This window comes from Anopheles gambiae, chromosome 3, assembly GCF_943734735.2.
Source record: "Anopheles gambiae chromosome 3, idAnoGambNW_F1_1, whole genome shotgun sequence".
Classification (NCBI taxonomy): domain Eukaryota; kingdom Metazoa; phylum Arthropoda; class Insecta; order Diptera; family Culicidae; genus Anopheles; species Anopheles gambiae.
Window position 1 is genome coordinate 23,875,338 of NC_064602.1, and position 23,231 is coordinate 23,898,568.

Sequence of the window (23,231 nt, forward strand, 5' to 3'; positions counted from 1 at the left end):
TACTTATGTATGGTTTACGATTATGGGTCCTGCTCGCAGTTCATATCACTCGCTATCATAATAGACAGTGTTTATAATACCGGGCAGAGAGGAGTGTGAAGGAGCTGACCATGAGGACGATGAGGTCGAGATAACAGTCATGCTTAACTAGGTGAAGGGTCATCCAATTTGGGTAACGAAACACAAAAATACACTAAACTAATTTAGCTAAAATCATTGCTTCATCAATAATAAGAAATAATTATTATATTTTTTAGAAAATAACAAAAGTAATCACTAGCGCCATCTATTGCTGAGAATTAGCACTAAAATATCCTTCAAAAAACGCAATCATATCCTGCAGAAACTAACACACCACATTCAAATTCACGACCCCTTCATTCATCTAAATTGTTGATTTAACAAAGCGCAAAATTACATTTCTCATACGACTTGCCATCAAACTTAAGCATCCGCCCAATAAACTGCATTATTCGCGAGCGAGTTACAAACCAACCCACACGTCCGCCCAAAATCAAAACAATGGCTTGATCCCGAGCTATGGTAGCAGGAATCGGGACGAACCTCGATCAACTCCTCACACCCCAAAAACAATTACCATTTGATAGCGGTAGCGAGCGATAATAAATTTCACTTTAATATTTCATCACATATACACAATCGTAACCGTTTCAGTAAAGTAAGCTCTCAATCAATGAGGGCAATACTGGGAGGGAGGGCAGCAGCGCCATCAGTACGATGCAATTCCGTTCGAACGCGGTTCGAACATTGTTGAGGGAGGGGGAGGATAGGGAGGGGGTTGTTGGACTGCAATCGAAGGTAACAAGGAACGTAACGGGAACCTATTTCCTTCAGCGTCGCAAGAGCAGTGTGTAGAAGAGACCAAGCCCTTCCGATTAGCCACAGCGCGTAGCTCGACATCGTGCTCGACGTGTTATAATTTCGAGTGGAGCACACACACATACACACACAGAAAGCGGACGGCCATAAAAAGAACCGTTTGGCACGGAGTTCAATATTTGCTGAATTATTGAAACAGCCATAATTTCAGCTTTTCCGTCCTTGCTGCTTGATGGCCAAACGCTGACGGGGTCGAGGTGGATGAACCTGCCGGGGTTCCAGTTAAAGAAAAGGGCCAGTCAAACGCAGGCAAAAGAAAAGCGAATACACACACACACTCACAGAGACTTCAAGGAGCAACCGGAGATGAAAACCATCAACCAGTCCAGAGCCGGTCCTGCCCCGCCCAAGGATCAGGTTGTCAATATCCTTTCACTCAAACGCAATCCAAATGGCGCAGAACACGGTACGCAGAGCGAAGCTTCGGTACGGATTGACGAGTGAGCCGTTTTTGTTGCCGGTGTGGTCTTTCGGGCGCGCACACTTCTAACTGCGCGCAGACCCACTCGCAGATGAAATGAAACACCCGCAGCAGCAGCAGCAGGAGCGACAGCAGCAACCGCATGGCGATGGACGACCCCAGCTGGGAGTGTGAGTGGATGGGAACCTCCCCGAGTGGAAAAGTTATGGAAATGTAGTAAAGAACAGAAACAAATCGTGCAGAGCACTGGCAGACCAGAGCACACAAGCACCATGGGATGGGACACGGGGCTGGGAGGGAGCGACGGGAAAAGGGGGGGGGGGAGGAAAAATACAACGAGCACCATTTCGTCACGTTCCTTGGGTGCGATCCGTTCCGTTGCCATCCTTCTCGCTCGTCAAGTACCGGAGTTGATGGTTGAGATCCTTTCCCTTTGCCCATCGTCCTTCTGGGTCGATTCTTACAATCATTTTTTTGCTACGAGAACACACGCCCGGGCGACTGGTACACTGATGGTGATAGCAGGACGAGGGAGAGAGAGAGAGAGAGAAAGCGTGAGTGAGAGCAAAATAACATGGGAAGCAATAACAGTTACAAGAAAATTAAATTGTCGATTGTATTTCATTGTTATGACGGACATAAAGAAGCGTGCGCATAGCAAAAGAACGTACGAAGGAATGGGGGCAGTGCAGTGAAAGTAGGTGCAGTGGTGGTAGTGGCGATGGTGGCGGCGGCGGCGGCGTCGTCAGCGGGAAGGAATGATGACCAAAGAGAAGCAAGTGCAAAAAGTTTTGCTGAAATATATTTAACGAGGTGAAGGCGAAAAATTGATGAGAATTAGTTGAAGCGCCACAGAACGAGCGGAGAACAGAAGTGCTTTTTCTCTGTAGAGCAATTAGAAAAGTTAGCTAACAAAGTGGGTTGATCTAAACCACTAGCTGTACAATTTCTAGCTTAGACATTCTATGTTATATATGTTAAGTTAACATTTAGCGATTGATTGTTAAGTCCCCTATAAAGTGATATAAGGACGCATTAATGCAGAACGCACATTACATGAATATTAAACACACACGGTTAATAATCGATGTACTTTGTGTTGTGCTGCGTAAATAAACTCTTTTCGAAGAGGAGAAGTCGTCCTTTCAATATCAATTGAGATGCGAGTGCTCTATGTTGCTCCGTACGCTTCACACGCACCATATAGTATTTCCTCATACTTCAATAATCTCAATAATTACTACGATAACACAATTTCCTAAGAGCTGCATACATGAAGTAATGGTGCAAGCTCAGATATCTGGCTTTAACAAGAAGAGGTCGCCTTGTGGTTCTCTTTGTGCTCATCACAAAACACTACGAGTAGTGTAGGAGTCAATAGTGATCCTGAGTACCGCTATAGCCATCATTATCCGAGCACGAAGTGTTCTTACAAGGACATTAAGTTGAACCCACAAAAGAAGATGCAGGAGAGGCGATGTTTCCGTGAAGAAGCTCGGAGTTGAATAGTGTCTCATGTTAAATTATGGCGACGATTTGTAGGCCACCTATCAACAAACAACTAGTCTCGTAATGAGTATATGAGGGTCAGCGATCGACTAAATGCACAGTGCAACGTCTTGGTACATACAGGGTTTCTCAAGCCAGCTCAACATCGGAACACTATTTTCGCTGTTCCTCGACAGAGCTTGTGGCATTTAGTAAGACATCCAGATCCTTGACACAAAACACTAGTTCGAAGTTTTATCTTTTAAACTTATAATTGATCAACGCTTGGGATCACAATCGACTATAGAAGATGCTAGCGCATTCATAAATGTTGACAGTTAAAGCTTGTGTTGTGTAAGAAGCACAAGAGCTACAAGGAGCCCTCTCCAATTTATAATGATAACTCTGTGTGTTTAGACGTTATCAACAGCACTCTTTCTTTCGCCCGCAGTAAATTATTATTAATAAAAAACAAGCGTTTTTTAAGCTGTCTTTGAGATAGAATTTTATTAGGAGACACCGTCATTTGTATCGGGCTAAGGCAAAAGAGTGAACTTTCTTCTCTCCCGTAGCCCCGATCGTGAGCCTTCGGGAGTACTCGGCTCGATCAGTGTTGTACGTTGTCCACACCAAGCATTTACCGCGTCGCCCTCTGTCGGAAATTACAGGGAATAACACCTTATGTGCGAATTGATCGTTAATAATCATGAACACTGTGCGTACTACGTTACAGCACATGTCTAGCTGTATAAATAATTTTCTAAATATTGTACCATAACAAATATAAGACAAAACATGCAGATTCAACTAGCACAACATTGAACAGGAACAGTGTACAGGTGCGTATGGACAGGTGTGCAGAGCAGCATAGTGCTCTACAGAGGGATTGTGTGGATTGTTGGAAGCTAAATGGAGTATGTTGATCGTGTTAAGTATACGAAAGTACTTCGATCAAATTGAGCCTATAGAGTGTGTGGAGTGTAGAGAGCTACATTAATCGTGTAGAGCGTGCACACTGTATGTAGCTACATTGAGCACGTAGAGCGCATAGAGTGTGTGGAGTGATCGGATCTACATTGAGCAGGTGGAGTTTGAGGAGCTATATGCAGCGTGTGGAGCATGTGCAGTGTATGGAGCTACGTTGAGAGTGTTGTGCGTGTATAATCCAGAACTACACTAAGCGTATGCAGCGTGTAGAGTGTATTGAGCTACATTGAGCTCGTAGAGCGCGTGCATGGAGATTCTTTGAGCGTATGGAGCCGTACGGAGCTTTCGTACTTTCGAGCTCTCGAACACGCCCTCTACGCATTTTGCTTGCACCAAGAATCATCCTCAGTCAGCAAAGACCCGGGGGCCTAAGATGGTTTTCGAGCTACCCAAATTTCCCGGCAGGTTTTTGGCGTCATCCGCGCACAGGAGATGCAATTCGTATCAGGAAATATTAAAAATAAACTCACCCTCTTTGTAGTACGGTAAACTGTGGATTACAGAATGATTAAATACAACTAATAAATTATAAACATTACAATATACTACAACGGGAGATAAAATTTGCGCTGTCATACAGCGGCGCTAGACAGTTCTACAAATCCAAAAAGGTAAGAAGGAAGCGACAAAACCAACCCATCCTCCCCACAGTGCCCGGAAAACCCGGTGAGCCAATTGTTAATTGTTTTTTCCCTAACCCCCGTTTCTGACATCAATAAATAAAAATAAAATATAGAAGATTATAAACCATCCCGCACATCCGCCGTCTAGGATTCTAGGTCTTCTAGCGCACTGCAAATGGTCCAACTGTAAGGATTGAATTCATAGGGTATTGGACAGGCGGAAAATTCGGAACCCACGGGCGTGTGTGGTGTGTGGAAAATAATTTATTAGATTTTTAATTCTTCTACGGGCGTAAATCTGATCTGAAATAAAACTGGCATACAGTCATCGTCGGGGAGTCGCGCCACCATCGTCATCCAGTTGTCTTTCTTCATTCGGAAACGGTCCCAGTTTTGAACGGTTATTGTTGTTAACGGTGACATTGCTGGGGAATGCTCTTTTCTCCCCAGTTGTGCAGTCTTTGGGCGCAAGGACACAACCGACTGAATTTCTCCATCCTCCAAGGCTGACACTCCATCTCCCTTTTTTTGTGCTGCCGAAAACTGAGCAAAAACCATTTCACATTGCATTTAGGAAAATTCGCTTCATTTAGCCGTTTCCGCCTTTACCGACAGAATAGTCTAATGGCGCGCCCGACAGTGTCTCGACCTCGACCATTTGCCTTTGGGGGGTAGTGGGGGGCGACCAACTCGGTAGATGGAGGTAAAATGAGAGAAAAGGTTAAGGTTGCTCTTGCACCTTCCCATCGTAGGATCAAGCCCAGCAGTTTTGCTGCTAAATGGTGTGGCGATCATTGTTCCTAGAGCGGCGAACTGTATTGTAAATGGAGCGCATGTCGAACGCAACCATTACCCGAAAGGAGATTGAGCGAGCGTGAGAGAGAGAAAGAGGGAAAGGAAAGAGTGGACAAAATAGGTAAAACTCCGACAAACACACGTACACAGCACCGTTAGACGTAAGAAGCTGTAATAGCAGTGCAATAATAAAAAGGGTAATCCAAACATGAACCACCCTTAATTTAATCCGTTCCCATTTGCCCGGCACCGGCACATATATAGGTGCAAAAGGGGTCCCTATTTTTGTCTGCACACTTTTGCCACGACCGCCACGTGTAAGTGTGCGTGTATGAATGTGTGTGCGTGTGTGTGTATGTACCTACATCCTGCCCCGCTTGCTATGTTTGGTTGATCCCGTACACTTTTTTTTTGCTTTCTTCCTTTCTATCACTTCACGCCATCACCTTCGAGCGATCGAACCGCAAAAAGGGACAGCAAACGCGTTCTAGGCGACTATGAGCAATGAGGGACGAGAACTGCCTGGTTCTTGAGCAAGCAGCCCTTTTCCTTGCCTGTTTTTTTATAATGGGTTGGTGGCGGCGGCAATGTCCTTTTTTGTGAGTGAGCTGGTCGGTTGTGGCTGCAGTGAGCGGATTCTAACGTCAGAAATAGTTGATTTATACCGATGCCCTCCTATTGGGGCTTAACGTATTGCCAAGTACTACCCTGCTATGTGTGTGTCTATGACTATTATTCTATATATATTTTTTCTTTCTATCCATCCATTCCATCCCTTCTAATCTGTGTGGGATTTTGGGATGTTTATTTTTATTCTATTTAGGCTATTTAAGTTTGAACTACAACTTTTCTTGCACTTTTTGAGACAGTTCTGTCAGTTTGTTTTCCCTTCCTTATAAGTGGACACACTTTTTTTTGCAATGGCAAGCATTTTCGTAACATCTTCCTCGAATAACTATCCTCTCTCTCTCGTTCTCTCCCCGAAGTACGCCCACTCCCCCGGTCTTAAATCACTCGAATCTCAATTTCCTAAAGTGCCTCGATCGTTGGATTGCCATTTGTAGGATGCCAATTTCAAGTGATCATCCATCGAACAGCAGCATCAAAAATGCCGGTCACAACCACACACACACACGCCAGCATTCATTTGCCTCGGCCGCCAGTGTCTTCCCCAATCGTCTCAATCTCAATCGCCCTTAATAACATCGCACCGCATCCGTTGAAAGAAAGCAGCTTTTGTTTGATAGCAGGGAAAAAAACTGGGAGGTTTGACTGAATGGTCGGTAATGCCATTTTCCAATGGCCACACAGCGGAGGAATACTCATCCAGTCAGCTCTCCCTCCCCCTGGAACACGGCCGTCGTCGTCGTTAGGTATTAAATCATTTAGATAAATATTTATGCCCCTGCAATGAGCAAAGGCGAACACTGAGGGGAGGCTGGGCTGGGACCAATTCTGGCAGCACCATGATGGCGCGCACGGCTGACGTGAATGTGTCCTTCCCTTCTGCCCCTGGTTTCCCCTTCCAAACTCAGCAGGATTTTCACCAGGTTTCTGTCCTATCTTCCTTTTGAGACAAGAATAAGAGCTGAATGTGTGTGTGTGTGTGTCTGTGTAAGTACACAAAGCCATGCCCCGTTTTGTAAACCTGGCGTCTTCGTCTTCGGTCGTGAAACTAAGCGAAAACAAACCGTAATCCATGTCAATGTCTGTCGCCGTGATGTGCGACAAGTCGGCTGAAAGGAAATCGGATTCCTTCTCGGTCGATTTCCCCGTGAGCGTAGCGAAGGAGAGAAAAAAAGGGGGAAAACACTTCGCTACACAGTACGGCGGCAATGGGATGAGCCGGTAGTTAGCGCGGGGCGATTTGTGGGAAAAGTGCATGAAACTTCCATTGGTAGGGACATATATCATCACGAACTGACAGCGTTTATTATCTGCGTACACAAAACGACGGATTGGATGGATTGGTTGAGCCAGGGCATTGGTTGACAGGGGGGGAAGGAGACCACGGGGGCCCTTTCCTTGTGTGTGCGCGCGCGTCTTGCGCTATCAAAACCGTGCCTGTGCCTATGTGCTTGCCGCCGTGTGGCTGTGTCTGTATGTACGCAAGTACACAGAGCTGTTAGGTATGTGAGCAAACACATTTTCCTTGCTCGCATCGAAGCAGGCGAAGGACGATGTCGACGACGACGACGGTCTGCTCGTCATTGGTCGTCTCCGATCTGCTTCCAGTTTGACGTGCCATGAGCCCGAGATGAGTGAATGTGTGCCACTATGTGTGTGTTAGTGTTTGCGGATGTGTACAGTGTGAGCGAGTGGAGAGAAAAGGACACACAGTGCGACACTCCTTGAAGGACGCCATCGCAGCCATCACTAGAAACGTCGTCGCCGAGCGGTAGAGCGCAAGCCAATACAACAGCAACACCAAAAAAAAAGGACACGAGAGCCCCAAGCAAAAGGCTCTCAGGAAGATTGAAAGAAAGCAGTTGCAGTCTTCCCGACACGGGTCTTTTTCTCTTGCCTCTCACCCTTCCCCCAGTGGGCCAAGGTACTGGCCGGTGTCGACTAGCGTCGAATCCGCTTTCAGCTGCTTCCTCCCATAAATCCTGACGCGGTTCATATTTTAATCCACCGTGGAAGGATACGTCTTGGGCAATGCCGCTGGTCGTCTCACAAGCAGTCTCACCAACGAGAAGTCGGGAGGGGGGGGGGGGGGGGGGGGCTGTCGTATTGTTGTCTTTCTTCCCGGTTTCGCTATAAATTAGGACATGTGTCAGCTTTCTGAAGGATTTATGACAAATTTATTCTTTTCTTCGGCACATTCACTCACCGCGCGATGGTGTGAACAGTGTGAACCTTGGTGGGGTACGGAAGCGGGAAGAAGGGAAGAAACAACGATGGATGTCTTCTTAGCCGTCTGATCTGCCGCTGTGACTCCGGGCTTCAAAGGTTACTTTGGGTGTGTGTGTGTGTGAGTGTGGCCATTTGCCCTTCTTCCTTCGGATGGAAATGTGAAGTGACGTTTTCCGGATCCACTCACTCGCTTTTCGGTAGCTTTCGGAAGATGATGCTTCCGAGGGACTTTCTTCGGCTAATGCTTAGAAGGATGTGCGACAAAGGTCAGATGTTTTGAACAAAGGCATACACTGGTCACCATGCGGGACCTTTTTAGGAATTTGTTGCTATTGAAAGTTTATTTTTTATAGATATTTTTAATAAATCATTATTTGACTCATTTTAATCCGTCTAATGTATTCTTGATATAAGGTAGAAGCGGGTTTAGTATTGTTTTACTATTTAAGTCATAGTATTCGCTCAACGAATTTTATTACTATTAATTCAAAGATTAAAAGATAATACACCAAACATTTTCAGCAAAAATATTATAAATATGTATTAGAACATATCTAAACATTTTAGCAATAATATATATGAGTTTTTAACCTAAATAGCTTAAAGCGTAGAATTATTTTCAAAAATATCAAACAAACTGGAAAATTTGTTCGTGATCTGTTGAAGATAATATATCATAGCAGGCATGGACAAGCTTTCTAGCAACGATGTAATGTTCTACATCACAGCATGCGTAGGAATGCATTCTAGGAACAGTGTTCACTGCATGAAATGCAAGAAGTTGAGCAGACTAGTTTAATTTGACTGACATTCTTTTGACTTTAGCAGAACTCATATGTATTCGCATATTGTTTTCATTATTTACATGTAGTCTACACATGTACAAAGGCAAAGCCTTTAGCTCATGGAAAAATAAATTATTTTGTTGAAATGCTGCATTTTGCTGCATTCTATAATACATGTACCATCAATTGTATGACATCCAATTGAGGTGTTATTGCACATTTTGGCCAGAATAGGACACACGAAGTATGATAATGCGATTCCATTTTAAAAACTTCATCGATGCTCTAAAAGATTAGCTTGAGAACTGGACACTCTATTTTAAAATATTTAGAAAAAGTTGAGTTTAACCTCAATTTACTGAAGCACTGGAGATGTATTGAAGAAAAATATTCTAAAAAATAAATAATCACGTCTAGTAGTATTCAAATGGAACAATATTACACTACACTCCCTTCCGATAGGAGGAATTTGTCACTTTTTGGAGTATCTAACACTACCTGTTCTGTTTTTTGTTCTGTACAAATTAAATTGCTTTTAAAGTAAACATCATTCTTCCTAATCTTATGTCCACACAAAATCCATCTCAGTGTGCTAATGATCGTTAAAAACAGATATTTTCTTTCAAAAACTCATTTTTACCATGTAATTCCAGCCTGTGCATGAATTATCTGTGGATACTCACTACCCTCACCATCCTGTGACATTTTCCCTGTTACACAAAACTCATCCAAATTTAAATGTACACCTCTCCACACCAAAACACACACATACACGCACAATTTCGCACTGAGACTGACTGACCCATCAGCGTCTTCGGAATCTTTCGGGTCGTGTGCCCTCCCGTTGATGGCCCCCATTTACATCATAACGCTTATTGTTATTAATTCTAGAGAGCTTGTCCACCATTTTGCTCACTCACACCCAAATGAGTGAGGACACTGGAACTGGTTTCAGTCGCACTGTATTGACGGCAGGGACCAAAGGACGGACCGAGGGACCGCAAACAGCCCAAAAAAAAAGGGGGAAAGGTGAAGCTACCACAAATTATAATTATAATTTTTCACTGACATTTACGACTCGGCAACTCAAACGCGGCGAACGAACGACGAACGGCGAACTGACACACGTTGAGAGCTGGGTGATTATGACGATACAAATGATTATGATAACGATACGCGTGGTTGCGCGTGTTTTTGTGCGATTTTGGCCACCCAAGCCAAGGGTCGAGAGGATGCTGGAGACGGTGTTATTTTACTCTTCTTTTTTTAAAGGAAAACTTTAGACAGGGGGAGGTTAAATTGAACAATGTCGTCCGACATCTGTTGTAGCGAAATGGTAAAATGGAAGTTTCATCTTGGACAGCGCCGCGAAATCATCAAATAATTAGACATTATCGTCTAATGTTTCATTCATTCGAGTTTGAATGGCAATGATAATGGCGAGTTTGAATTGAATGATAGGTTGCAAGAGGTGGAAAATACTTTCATTACATCATCCGTGCTAAAGTTTAATAAGTTTAAAAAGGAAAAGGTGGTAACTCAATGACATCAATATATATTTTTGATTAGGTTTAGCACTTTTATCTACTATGATTCGTACAGATTTTTTAAATTTTGAAAGTATTTTATAGCTTTATGATACGTGCAAATGATTTTTGAAAAATTCAGGTGATATTTCATTCTAAGGGATGCATTTAGAGAAACTAATTCAGAATGCATATTTACTATGATTCATGCAGATTTTTTTAGATTTCCGACTTTTTAACGCTAAACTGCTTTTTACAAAATTGATCTATTTATTTTCCATTTGATAATGGTTGGAGCAAATTAAACCAAATTGACACATGAAACGACAAATTTAGAAAACTGCGTAGCTTGGGAACAAACTGTACTTTAAAAGACTCATTCTGCTTATTTTACCAAAGTAACTGGAAAGACTAAAGGTTGGTCCTTAGCTCTGATTTTGGTAGCCATAATGGATGGAGATTTTTATGCAAATTGGCTGATATATAGTTATGGTTGCTAAGGACTTTGTATTAGTGGTGGGAGCTCGAAATCGGACCTACCCGATTCCGATTCCGTGTTCGGAATCAATTCCGGAGCCGATTCCGATGCTGGTATCGATTCCGATTCCGGAGTCGATTCTGGGGCCGAATCCGGAGTTCAGTTCGGGATCGGCTCCGGAATCGATTCCAGGATCGGAATCGGTTCCGTAATCGGAACCGACCTGGGAATCGCAATTTGCTCCGGTAGCGGAATCAGGCTTGACTCCAGAAATGGAATTAACTCCGGAAAGAGAATTAGTTTTTGAACTGAAATAAGAAGTGTGGGAAGCGAAATAAGTCCGGGAATCTCCTTGTGAATAGATCATTTACAAGTAAATTTTGATTCTTTGCCACTATCAACACGAAGCATCATTGGACCAACGCCTATTCCTATGAAGATGCCGAAACCGACTCCGTTTCGAAGCCAATTCTGATTCCGGAGCCGATTCCAGAACCAATTCCGGAGCGGATTCCGAAACCAATTCCGGAACCGATTCCGGAATCGATTCCGGAAACTGATTCTGGACCTACTATCCGGAATCGATTCCAGAAAACTTCGGAGCTAACCGGAATCGATTCCGACGAAATCTTTATTTTTCCCATCACTACTTTGTATGATGCTTTGGACTCCCTAGCTCTCAAATAAAGATTTGTAAAAGTACACTGCATGGACCGACCCGTAGTATTTTAAAGACCTTGGACTTCACTTCTTTTTGTACAGTATCACGTCAAAATCATTTCCATCACTATCAAATGAATGACAAATGTGACAGCTCGTGCTCTAAACGCATTCTGCGATTGCACAATTCAAAACTGTCAAAATTAATTAAAAAAAGGCTAGTAAAAACTAGTGAAATGGAAAAATTCCAAATTACGATACTTTTACTATTGAGAAATTCATACTACATGGTACCAAAAAAACTGTAAACCCTTCATACAGCATATCCAAACGGCATTGTTTCAACGGCACTTGCATACTGCTGCACAATTGTACCCAATTTATTGCTGTTAATATTCCACAATATAGTCAGTGCAGTTAAAAAGTCAATTAGTGTCACCCGTTTTTTTTTTAAAGCAAACTCAGATTGCACAAAGCATTTATGGGTAGAGATTTTTTTGTTGTTGCAAACATGCACAGAACTCCCCCGGAATGCAACTCCCATCTCAATTAACAGCTCCACACAACGGGGCGCGTAAAGCACCACGGCAGCAAGTTTGCCAGCAAAAACAGTAACAATTACACACACACACACACACAAGAAAAACCAACGCACGCAGTGGAAAAAAATGCACCGAATGAATGTTTTCGATAATTGTTTAATAATCGGCCCGTTTACATTTCACATGTGTGCACACGGTGGGCTGTGCAGCGATCTCCCAAGCGAACCTTCACGTAACCAACGCGCATCGCGTCACCACCACCACCGCTCAAACGGGTTCGCTCGCGTCGCTGCCTCTCACTATCGATTAATATATCAATGTTGAACACTAAACGTTTTCGAAAACATTTCCCTCCTCCCGGTGTGGTGCAAGTGAAGTTTGCCGTCTGTCCTTGTGCCCCCCGGCCTCGCCATGTGTGTAAATGGTTGGAACCGCCTGCAACCGGTGCCATCCGCCCCGAAAAAGTGTCTCTTTTCTCCCTCCCCCCTCCTTTCAATACCGTATGTGTGCACGCGAATATGTGCACACTGCCAGGGACGGGGGACACCGAAACAAGCATGCCCGGGGCCCCGGGGTAATATACTTTTCGGATGTGGTCATGGGCAACTGTAGTTAAGTGCTACCGTTGCGATCATATATAAAGGGCACCGCGTGTACGAAATGTTTTCATTTGCGCTGCTCTCTTGACAAAACCCTTCCCCGGTTTCGGATGGGGACACACACACGAGGTGACACAACGGTTTCGGATGCGCCAGTTCGTCTATCGTATCTGTCCGCCACTGTATTCGCCCGCGTCCGCCCGCAGCCGGTTTGTTGGGAAGTTAGTTAATTTGAGCTCACCATTCGCGCACGCTGTTTTGGGAAGGGACGCATGGTGATGGTAGTATCACTTCTGCCACCGTTCCGTACACCCTTCGATATCGACAGACAGCGTGATGCAATGATGCCAGCTAACGCCCGGCTAAAGGAAGCGACGTCCCAGCGCCCGACGTCGTTCGAGGTGCGCATTGAAAATGTGACACATTTAGTGGCATCAGATACGCGGCGAGTAAACCAATGCCTCCAACGTCCGACAAACACAAAAAGACGAATAATCCTACCGGGATGCGCCCGGTTCCGGTAATGGGTCCGGGCCGCGAATGAGCCAGCACGATGTCTGGCCAGGCCTCCAGCCGCACTCCATCGAAATGGACACAACATATTGACTTCACGTTCTTGATTGTTTATTATCCCAGTACCGTTTCACGCCATTATGCCCAGTCCCCCAGCGCCGGGTTGGCTGGTTGGTTGCGTTGCGTTCGGTGCATAAGCCGTGTGAGAACTTATCTCAGCACCTCAATGGGGCGTACAAGTCCGACTCCCCTCGCATGCTTCATGCATATTGGACAAAAGGGTGTGTCCTTTTTTGCGATTTTTGTACGATCTCTACATTGGGCGTACATACGTCGTCATTGAGCGGACCGTCGCGGTCGTTTGAAGTCATCTCTCGATACGGACTTCCGGACAGGCGAAGTTATTGCGCAATGGGTAACCACTGGCGCTGGTCACTACGACAGTTTGCACTACCGTGCGTGCTGTTTCCGGCGCGCCGGGGGTATGAGATTTTAATTACTGTGCGAACTGTTGCCACTCTGATGGGGGCAGGGGGCGATGAATATTTTGGACCATCAATGCGGGGAGGAGGTGTGTTCTTTTTTTCTTTGTACATTCTTTCCCCCTTGATTGCAGTGCATTTAGCGTAAACAGGCGATGAGTGAAAGCCAATATGAGAACAGATGCCATTGTCGTAGGGTGGAAATAGCATGACAAATATGTAATGTATTCAAGACAACATCAATTTAAATAGCTCCAATTATGGAACAATATCAACAGTTAAGCTGTTTATTAAAGTAGTATTTCGTGCAAAAGCACTGTGATTAACAGTGTACAAAATTTGGTTTCTTTACTATTTGAACCACATTTTTCGGATTTTCTCCAATCAAACGAACACCAGCAGAGATAACTGTATGTATACAAATTCATGGCAACCATTTGAGGACTATTGACGCACAAGCAGCTACAAAGTAGTGGAGCGATAGTTGGATCCATTGAGTGGATTTGTCATTTTTATATCATCGAAATCCCTTCCATCGAATGATGATGAAACACATGATCTCGACCCATTTCGGCGTCCCATTTCTAGCGGATTGGGTTATGTCTTTATTGTTAGAGCACGCCCGTGATAAGGTGTCCTTTTATGGCTGCTGAAAGAAAATGCCTCTCAAACCGTCATGGATTGAATCACTTTTGAACTCACTCCGTTCTTTCTGAATTAAAATGAAAGATGTAAGATAAACATCCACCTTCCCAAACTAGATCGAACAGGTACGATAGTTTTCGTTGCTTAGATACCTATAACTTTTTGTAATTTATTTCTTGAGTGTCCTGCTGCTGTCCTGCAAAAAAATTTCAAAAACATCGAAGAAAGCCACCATTTTATGTCATTTTTAACAATCCTTTCGATCGTTCCCGCTTCGATAGAGTTTGAGAAAGTGGCTGAAAGATCACTTTTCCAATGATTCCTTAATGCAAGGTCCTTACCGACGGCATTCACTCTTATGTTAATTCTAAATGTATGAATCATTTTGGAGAAATTATACCGCTTATAGCAATCGGATAAAAACATGTCCTATGATTGGCATTTAACGACACATCAAATAGTTAGTTGCTACTGTCTCTTCCAAATGATCTTATTTAACATAACTTTACAAGCTCCCGTGGCACTGTCATCAACTAGCATAGCTTAACAACATTCCCATCATGGGTTCAAACCTCATATGTATCGTCGGATTGACTATTCGACTACACGCGGTAGCTTAATAAGTTTAGAACAGTATAGTATATGTATAGCATGACCTAGTATATGCCGGCATGTCGTTGAACTAAAAATAAGAATTAATAAGTAAGCAAAATCTATCCTTGGAAGGTTTCATTCCATTTCATTTGAAAGGCTCCACCAAGGCGAATCTATTTTAATATTTAATTTGATACTGAACGACTGAGATCTAAACGCTCCTTACACAGCACTATGCTAAATTCGTGAAGATTACTTTATAAAAGCTTGAATTTTACTACTAAAGTACAAGTATTTTCACAAAACAGGTAAGCAATTTATCAAAAAGGATGTTTTCCAATATATTAACAGTAGTGCAACATGTTTCGAGTCAAAAATATACCACAAAAACAGAATGTATTTCAAGTTCACGACTATTTTGAGACGAATGTCTTCTTCGAACGATCGACGAAGCTTCAAGTAGCTTCTGATACTAGCCCTTTTGATAGACCTTTGATCGATTCGTTAAACATGATAGTCGTAAACAAAAACGGCCAAACATAAATGTTAGCTATATTTTAAAAATACTGTACAATTATTTTACTTTCTTCTTTAAAAAATAATATTTAAATCCTTACAATATATGCATCAATTAAAAGACTTTATCGTTACGAGAATGTATTAATGCATTTATGCAAATTACTTGCTGAAGAACTTTTCCTTACGATCGTTTATTAAATACAAAATTAAATCAAATGACTCCTTTCCTGCTAACGATTGCAGGGAAATCAAAAATAAACCCCCGACCGTCCATCATCATGGCTGCAATTTGCTAAATAAAGCATAAATCATACACAAACTACTACCACTAAGCCGCGGTGCATTCCTAAAGCGCAGACCGTGTCACGCGTCAACTTGCCGGTGCAGGTGCAGGGTAAAATATTTTGCTTCGCCTTTCTTTTCATTAATCATAAATTTGAACCACCACCACCATCGCCACCATCACCACCAAGACCAGAAAGGCTAATGCTGCTTGAACTATGATTGTTTGATTGCATGGCCCACTCGGCTAAAATGGGATCGTGATGAGCAGCAGGGAAAAGTTCTGGCGATCCTTCACGCTTTTTTGCCATCTCTCTCTCTGTCTCTCTGTGTCTCTCTTGCCTGGGCTATAAGAACGGTTTTGCTCTACTTCCGGCACTACATTTAAATGAAGGGAGGGGGCATGGGATCAGGTGTGGAGAAGCGATGGAAAAATAGAAAAATGCACCAAAAGTCCTCCGTAGCCCCGGACCGCACCACAGCTTCAAGCACCTCAATAGGACAAAACAGAACCAGAACGCGCCGAACGCGGCTATTTTGTTTTTGAATGTCTGCCAAGACAAGACAGAATTTAATATTTATTGCCCCGAGAGCGTAAATCAGCACAATGCATAAATAATATTTTAAAGGCTTGGCTCGGGCTAACGCGATCCTCTGGACGCCCCTCTCTCTCTCTCTGGGCTTTGGCATGTCCGAGAATGTCAGCAGTTAACCTGCAGAGTGGTGCTTTTCTGGGGCTGCTGCATGGAAAATGAAGCCGGAATCTTTCTAGCTGGTGGCCTCGTTGGGTGGGTGTCAGGCAAATGTCGCACCTCCATAATCACAACCGCCCGAGTACGGGGTCTAAAATTTCATCTATTATTGTCCGCGTTGCTCTTGATGGTGGAGATGATGGTTTTAGATGGTGCCTTAACGATCCTGGTGGTGAAAATCCCTTTGTGTGCTTGCGTGCTTTTAAAATGCATCGCTTTTTGCAGACAGGACGGGGAACAGCACAGACAAGTGCGGTTTTGTTTGTTTTGTGAATAAAGTGTCCTATAACGGTGCTAAAAAGCAACATAATGCTCCAATAATTTCAAGCCATTTGAGCGACTTCCAAACACTTCTTTAATTATCACAAAAGCTGTTTGAAAACTTTACACTACAGCCAACCCACACAACTTTGCCCATCAAAGAAGGTAAATTAATTCACAACACACAGTGATGTCAGTATACTCAATCTCAACACTCACAAATCAGGAAAAAATATGCTCCTCAGACATGCCAACCCAACAAGGCTGGCTCCGTTTGCTAAAAGATACACCCCCTTTTTGCTATGGTTCGCTTTTGAAGGTGGGCTTCACTTTTTTGAAAGATTTATGTTTAGTTTTCAAGCACACAGAAAGGAAGAAAAAAGTTCTATTTCAATGAATACTTACAAATCTTTCTCGGTTTCTTTTCGGTTTTTGTTTTGTTTTGTTTTATAGTTATGTGGCTACTCCACTAGCTCAAATTTCCCACCGAACATGCAGTCGCAGATTGAAGCGTTCGCGAAAAAGTTTGCCGTGGAAAAATACCTACCAGCCCCGGTGGAAACTAACCATATTTCATTCGGAAAGAGAACCAGCCAATGCCACCACCTCGAGGAGCGTTCGAGGTCCCCTGGGCAAGCCACGATCGTTCGACTGTGTTATACACCCATTACTCCCGCACAATGAATCAAAAGGTGGACACGCTCGTTGCTGTTGGTGTAAATATAAATGAAATCCGCAAACCGCAAACCACCGAAAAAATGTACCCACAGAACCGGCTTTTGAACCCCCAAAACAGACGAATAACGTTAGAAAACGCGATAATTACTACCTTGAATCGAGCGAGGTGGACTGATTGATGCTTTGGAGGCGTTACGGCGTTCTTATTAATTTATGTTCAATTCCATTGCCTCCAGTTTGCATGTTTGCGCGTCTGTCTAACAGCACTGTCTGGAGTGTGAATGACTGAACGAATTATTTAAGCCTTTTGAGCTTTGTTAGTGTTCCACACAAACAAATGTGATTCAGAAACAATTCTGATATACAGTATAAGTTTCTGCAGTCCATCACGATCGCAGGTAGGAATGCTCATCCATGCAAGAAACAATTTTACAGTCTTGGCAGGATTTAGAATGGCCTCGCCCACCACGAAATAAAGCAAGATTTTTGGGGCATGATAGTACAATCTGTCCGCCCAATCGGTATCATTCGTTGGTTCACTGTTTCTGCATCATAAACTGCACCGGCTGCGCATGATGAAACGTGCCTTCCTGTATAGTGTTTATGTTTAGATACTTCTCTTTAACATACTTTGATGAATTTGTATTAAATGCTATTAACACGGTTTTATATAAATTAGTAAAAAAATAGTAACTCTTCCTACACTATCATCAAACATTCTCCGGAACATGTTTGCCCACATTACCACTTCTATAACTGACCCAACGATTGATCAATCCTATGTTTTATTCACATCGATTTGCCCATCAGCAGCAACAACAACAAAAACACAAAACTGTTCCAACTCGCCCCCGAAACAATTATTACACCACCACCACCAACATGCGCTATGATTAATTACGCTTAATTTTACCTTTCCCGATGAAGGATGAGCGTACCCGTGCCGGGACGTAACGCGAACGTGGACGCGTACAGCACGATTAGAGACATTTGCTCTTGCGTTAGCGCCCGCAGCAGCGCATTCGGTAGAATTATTATTTCTTCTAAGTGCCACCAACCACTGATATCAATTGATCGGTTTGTGATGTATATTGCACCGCAGGGCCATCCGGCCGAACTGCAGCCGAACGAACGAACGAACGAACCAACGAACGAATGCTCATTTTTCATGCACTCCCTTAGGTCCTGGGGGTAAATCGTCTCGAGCGAATAAATTAAAAAACGGCATTCATACTCTCAACGCTTAAGACAAGCAACACGGCTTAGGTTGTTCGTGCTGCTTGGGGGCAAACGAGTTGGTAGTGAAAGATTCTGTAGCTTAGCTTACAAGCCCCTTGATTATTCAGAATTTATCACTGTGCAGAAGGCAAATGGTAGAATAAATGCGAGGTTTGATTTTCTAAACGAATAAAATATTCTACTGAATTGAAATAGCAAGCTGATGAATGAAATATGGAAAAAAAAGTTTTCACTATTTATCTATTAGAATCAATTTTGCAAGAATCAAGAATTCTCTTATTGTTACACAAATATTATATCAAGTTTTATTATATTTAACCTAAACTATTTATTATTCAATAAGAATGCAACATGCCTAAGTTAATTAATAGTTCATGTGTGAAAGGGGAATCAGATCAGATATGAGATTGGCGTAGGTACTGTATCGGTTCTTGGATAGGGATAGGTTTGCGTATATTTCAATGACTAAGATAGATTCAAGAGTAGTTTTTTCACCAGAATAAAAAAAGGGAATAGATTCAAGACCAATACGAGTTCAGGTTTAGTTCCAGGAATGTTTTAGGTACGGTATCAGTTTCTGGAACGATGTGGGTTCAGAATAAATTCCATAATCCGCATTAGTTTAGAATCATTAGAATCTAATCATTAGAGGTTTGGGCTGAGAATCAATTAGGCGGTATCAGCTCCTGGACTGGTATGAGTTTGGCATATGTTCCAGGATTGTTATGGATTCACTATCAATTTCCATCAAGGATGATCATGATCCAGGATCAGTATGCATTCAAGATCAGTTACAGAACCAGTTTGGTTTATAGTCGGTTCCAAGGCCGGATGGCTTAGGGATCAGTTTCAGGGTGGGTATGGGTTCAGGACCAGTTTCAGTACCAGTTATCAACTAATTACTTACTTACTTATCCGGCGCTACAACCGCTTTGCGGTCTTGGCATGCCTCAGGAGTCTCCGAAACCGCTCACGGTCTCGCGCCTTCGTCTGCCAGTCCGTTATCCCGGCCTAAATGGCGGACGCCTCCACGCCATCTTGCCACCTCAGTTTGGGCCTACCACGCCTCCTCTGTCGTTGTGGACGACCTAAAAAGACTTTACGGGCTAGGTCGTCCGTTTCCATACGTACAACATGGCCAGCCCACCGGAGCCTGGCGCGCTTGATACGCTGTAGGACAGTGAGGTCGCCGTACATCTCGTATAGCTCGTCATTATAGCTGCTCCTCCATTGTCCTTCCACACATACGGGGCCAAATATCCTTCTGAGCATCTTCCTCTCGAACGCGGCTAAGTGGGTTTCGTCAGATTTGGACAGTGTCCATGTCTCAGAGGCGTATGTGAGTACTGGAACTATATAGGTACTATATAGTCCCAGCTTCGTCCGTCGCGACAGGTTCTTTGAAGTGAACTGATTTTTCAGGCTGTAGAATTGGCACCGGTTGGCAGCCAGCATCCTTGCACGCAACTCAGCTTCCATGCTATTGTCGTTGCTGACCTTTGACCCAAGATAGTTGAATTGTGGGACGACTTCAAAAGTGCGTTCACCTATCTGCACGTCACGCCTACGTGTATTCGGATTATTTATTGGTAGGTCCGCTGATGTTGCCACCATCAGTTTGGTCTTTGCCTCGTTTATCTGCAATCCGAGGCTCTCTGCCGCCTGCTCGATCCCTTGGTAGGCTTCTGCTACATAGGAGAGCCGCAGACCAATTATGTCTATATCATCAGCGTATGCCAGGATCTGGGTTGACTTAAAGAAGATGGTTCCCGTAGTCTCCACCCTCGAGTCACCTGGCAAAACCAGCAGTTATCAACAAGGTTACGTTTTTCATACTTTCCAGCAGTGTTCCGTCATATTAGATTTAAAACATTAAGTATAATCATATGAACATCATTGTATTGCTCTGCTTTTCTGCTTTAGACGAAGTGAAACACGTTTATTACATTGTTAAATCATTGTTAAACCATGCGGATGGATTAATTCTGTTCTGAAGATCTTCGATGATGAATGATCGTGATCGCGAAACAGTATAAAACTTCAATAATTGAGATCTACATCATGGCATAGAGGTTTACTTATTTATTTATTGATTTATTTAAAAAATAAGCTGTGTGCAATGTTGTGTACTAAATTCACCCCATCTAATCGATGACATCGTCGTAGAAACAATGGTGCACAAATGAAACACAAAAACCTGCTTATCATTCCACCATGTTGCAAGGAAAACCATAAGCCTCTGCCAAACCATTTACACACCGCCTAACAAATCAAGCAGATTTGCTCACCAAGCCAGCCTGATAAGCACGACATGTTCTGAAGTTATGAAGTTCTAGACATAACCCAAATCATAACTCATTACATTTCGATCATCATCGTGCAACGCTTCTGCACCTGAGCATTTTCCAATTCCATTCAGAGAGAGAAAGAGCGATAGAGAGCGTTGCGCCATAGATTAGACGTTCAAAAAGGGGGGGTTTTGTTATTGTGTGCTGCGTGATAAACATCATTCGTCTGTTCCGAAACCAAAACTAGGAGGAGAGAAAGTTTTGGCCACCGCAAGCGCCACCAAGCAAGATGCGCACGGACAAGAAATCGTCGCACGAAATCCGCACGGGCAGTGAAAGAGGATAACCCTCTGTCGACATAAATTTCGAAACTTGTGCCTGTCCAGTCCGTTTGCTCGACGTGCATTGGTGCAGGAGGAGGCATGCTGGCAGGGTGTGTGAAGGCAACGATCGAAAAATCCATAATTTGATAATATATTGAAGCAAACTTATACAGTAATTTATAATCTACAAGTTATTCCCGTCCGGCTTCATAAAATATTCTCACTTGAATGACTCATTGGGAAAACTTAATACACCACCAGCACCACCACTCCAGGCTTGCGACCCGTGTGCAAGCAAATGAAGGTATTTAGTGCCAACGTTACAAAACCGCACAAGACAGCACCGCGTTCACAGCCAATCTTACTCTACCCTGAGACCCTTGATCGTTGAGGTTCTTCATTCCACCACGGCAAATGCTGTGTGTTGTGGTAACACGTAAAGAACGCACCACTTCCTGGATTGACTGCCCCTGGAGCAGAGAGAGAGAGAAAGGACGGAAGGAAGGAAGGAAATTCTTACCCGTAACACACAGACAACGATATGTTGCCATACCGGGGCGACACGGGTCCGGTGGAAAGTTTTGCAATCCCAAGTCGTTCCGGACGTCCGGACAGTGCACACTGTGTCACCGTGCACTGGACACATGCATGCAAATATTCACGCACGCAATCCTTCCCAACCATCCCCAACGTCTACCAAAATGAGTCTATGGTAAGGAAGGAGAAAGTATAAACGCAATGAAGATGCTTCCCACGATGATCCCTTCTCCGGTTTGGAGTCTTTCCACGCAAGGAAGCTGAACCAGTGTGCCTCCAGCAGTGTGCAGTAATGCAGTCTTGTTCCTTGAGTTGAGAGAATCATGAAAGACGCCTACCGATCTACCTTCCTTCCCACGCCGACTTGTGTGCATTCTTTGCGGATATGTTCACATTTTCACTACATACACATGAGCCATACACCGGCTTCCATTAGTCGGAGAATGTACAGAAAGTCCTCGAGTAGAATGAGGAACCGGGGTCGACGAGTTAAGATTGGAGAAGAAGAGAGCCTCGAAGAAAATGCTATTCTTCTTCGATAATAATAATTTACTACTGTTGCGACGACTTTTGACCAGTACATACACACACATGTGCTTATAATAGTGAATGTAAAGTATTTCATGGGGAAATACTTTACGCTACGCCGCTCGGACAGAGAACATGCGACAATTAGAGGTTGTTTTTTCCTCTTTTCAATGTAAGTGATCATTTTTACATGTTTTCTCATAATTCAATTCCAAAGTTTTGTACAAGACTATTCCGACTATTCCACTCTATTATCGTTCCTCATCTCCCTATTCCGCAAGCAGTCCGCATCCTTGTTTGTCTGAAGTAACGGAAAATCAAACGCTTTTCGATCGCGCCGGACACGAATGATTGCATTAATTGAAAATAACCAATCAATGCCAGTAGCAACTGGAGCCAAAAGTTCGTTCAAAACATTTACTGCCGCTCAACCTGTTACTGATTTCAATTATCTCCCGATCTTACAAACGGCTGCATGCAGAGTGCTCCAAGAGAGTGTGCCACTCACTGCTTCAATCGCCGTATCTTACCGTTCAATGGTCAATTGTTACGCTAAAAGTGCCTGCTACCCTTTACTCCCGCAAGCTTCCCACAAAGCAGCAACCCTTTTTGGGCCAGCTCACACACTGATGAAGAATGCAGATAGCTGCTTGCAGAAAACCCCTTTTCGGTGGCTAATACATCGCCAATACATCCGCTTGTCTATCGGGGTGGAAAGGCAGAGCAAAAGTTGAAAGAACATCCCAAGCTCCCACCCCCCCAAATGTCCGAGACGTTCCAAACCATATGCGGCATATCAACGATACAATCAAAGCATTTCGATTTGATTTCGAGAAATTGCATCTTCCGCAAAACCCAAGCGACCGCTCAGTGACCGCACCGGTTTGCGCCGGAACCAAGACGGTGGCAAGGAATGATTTTCCCATGTTC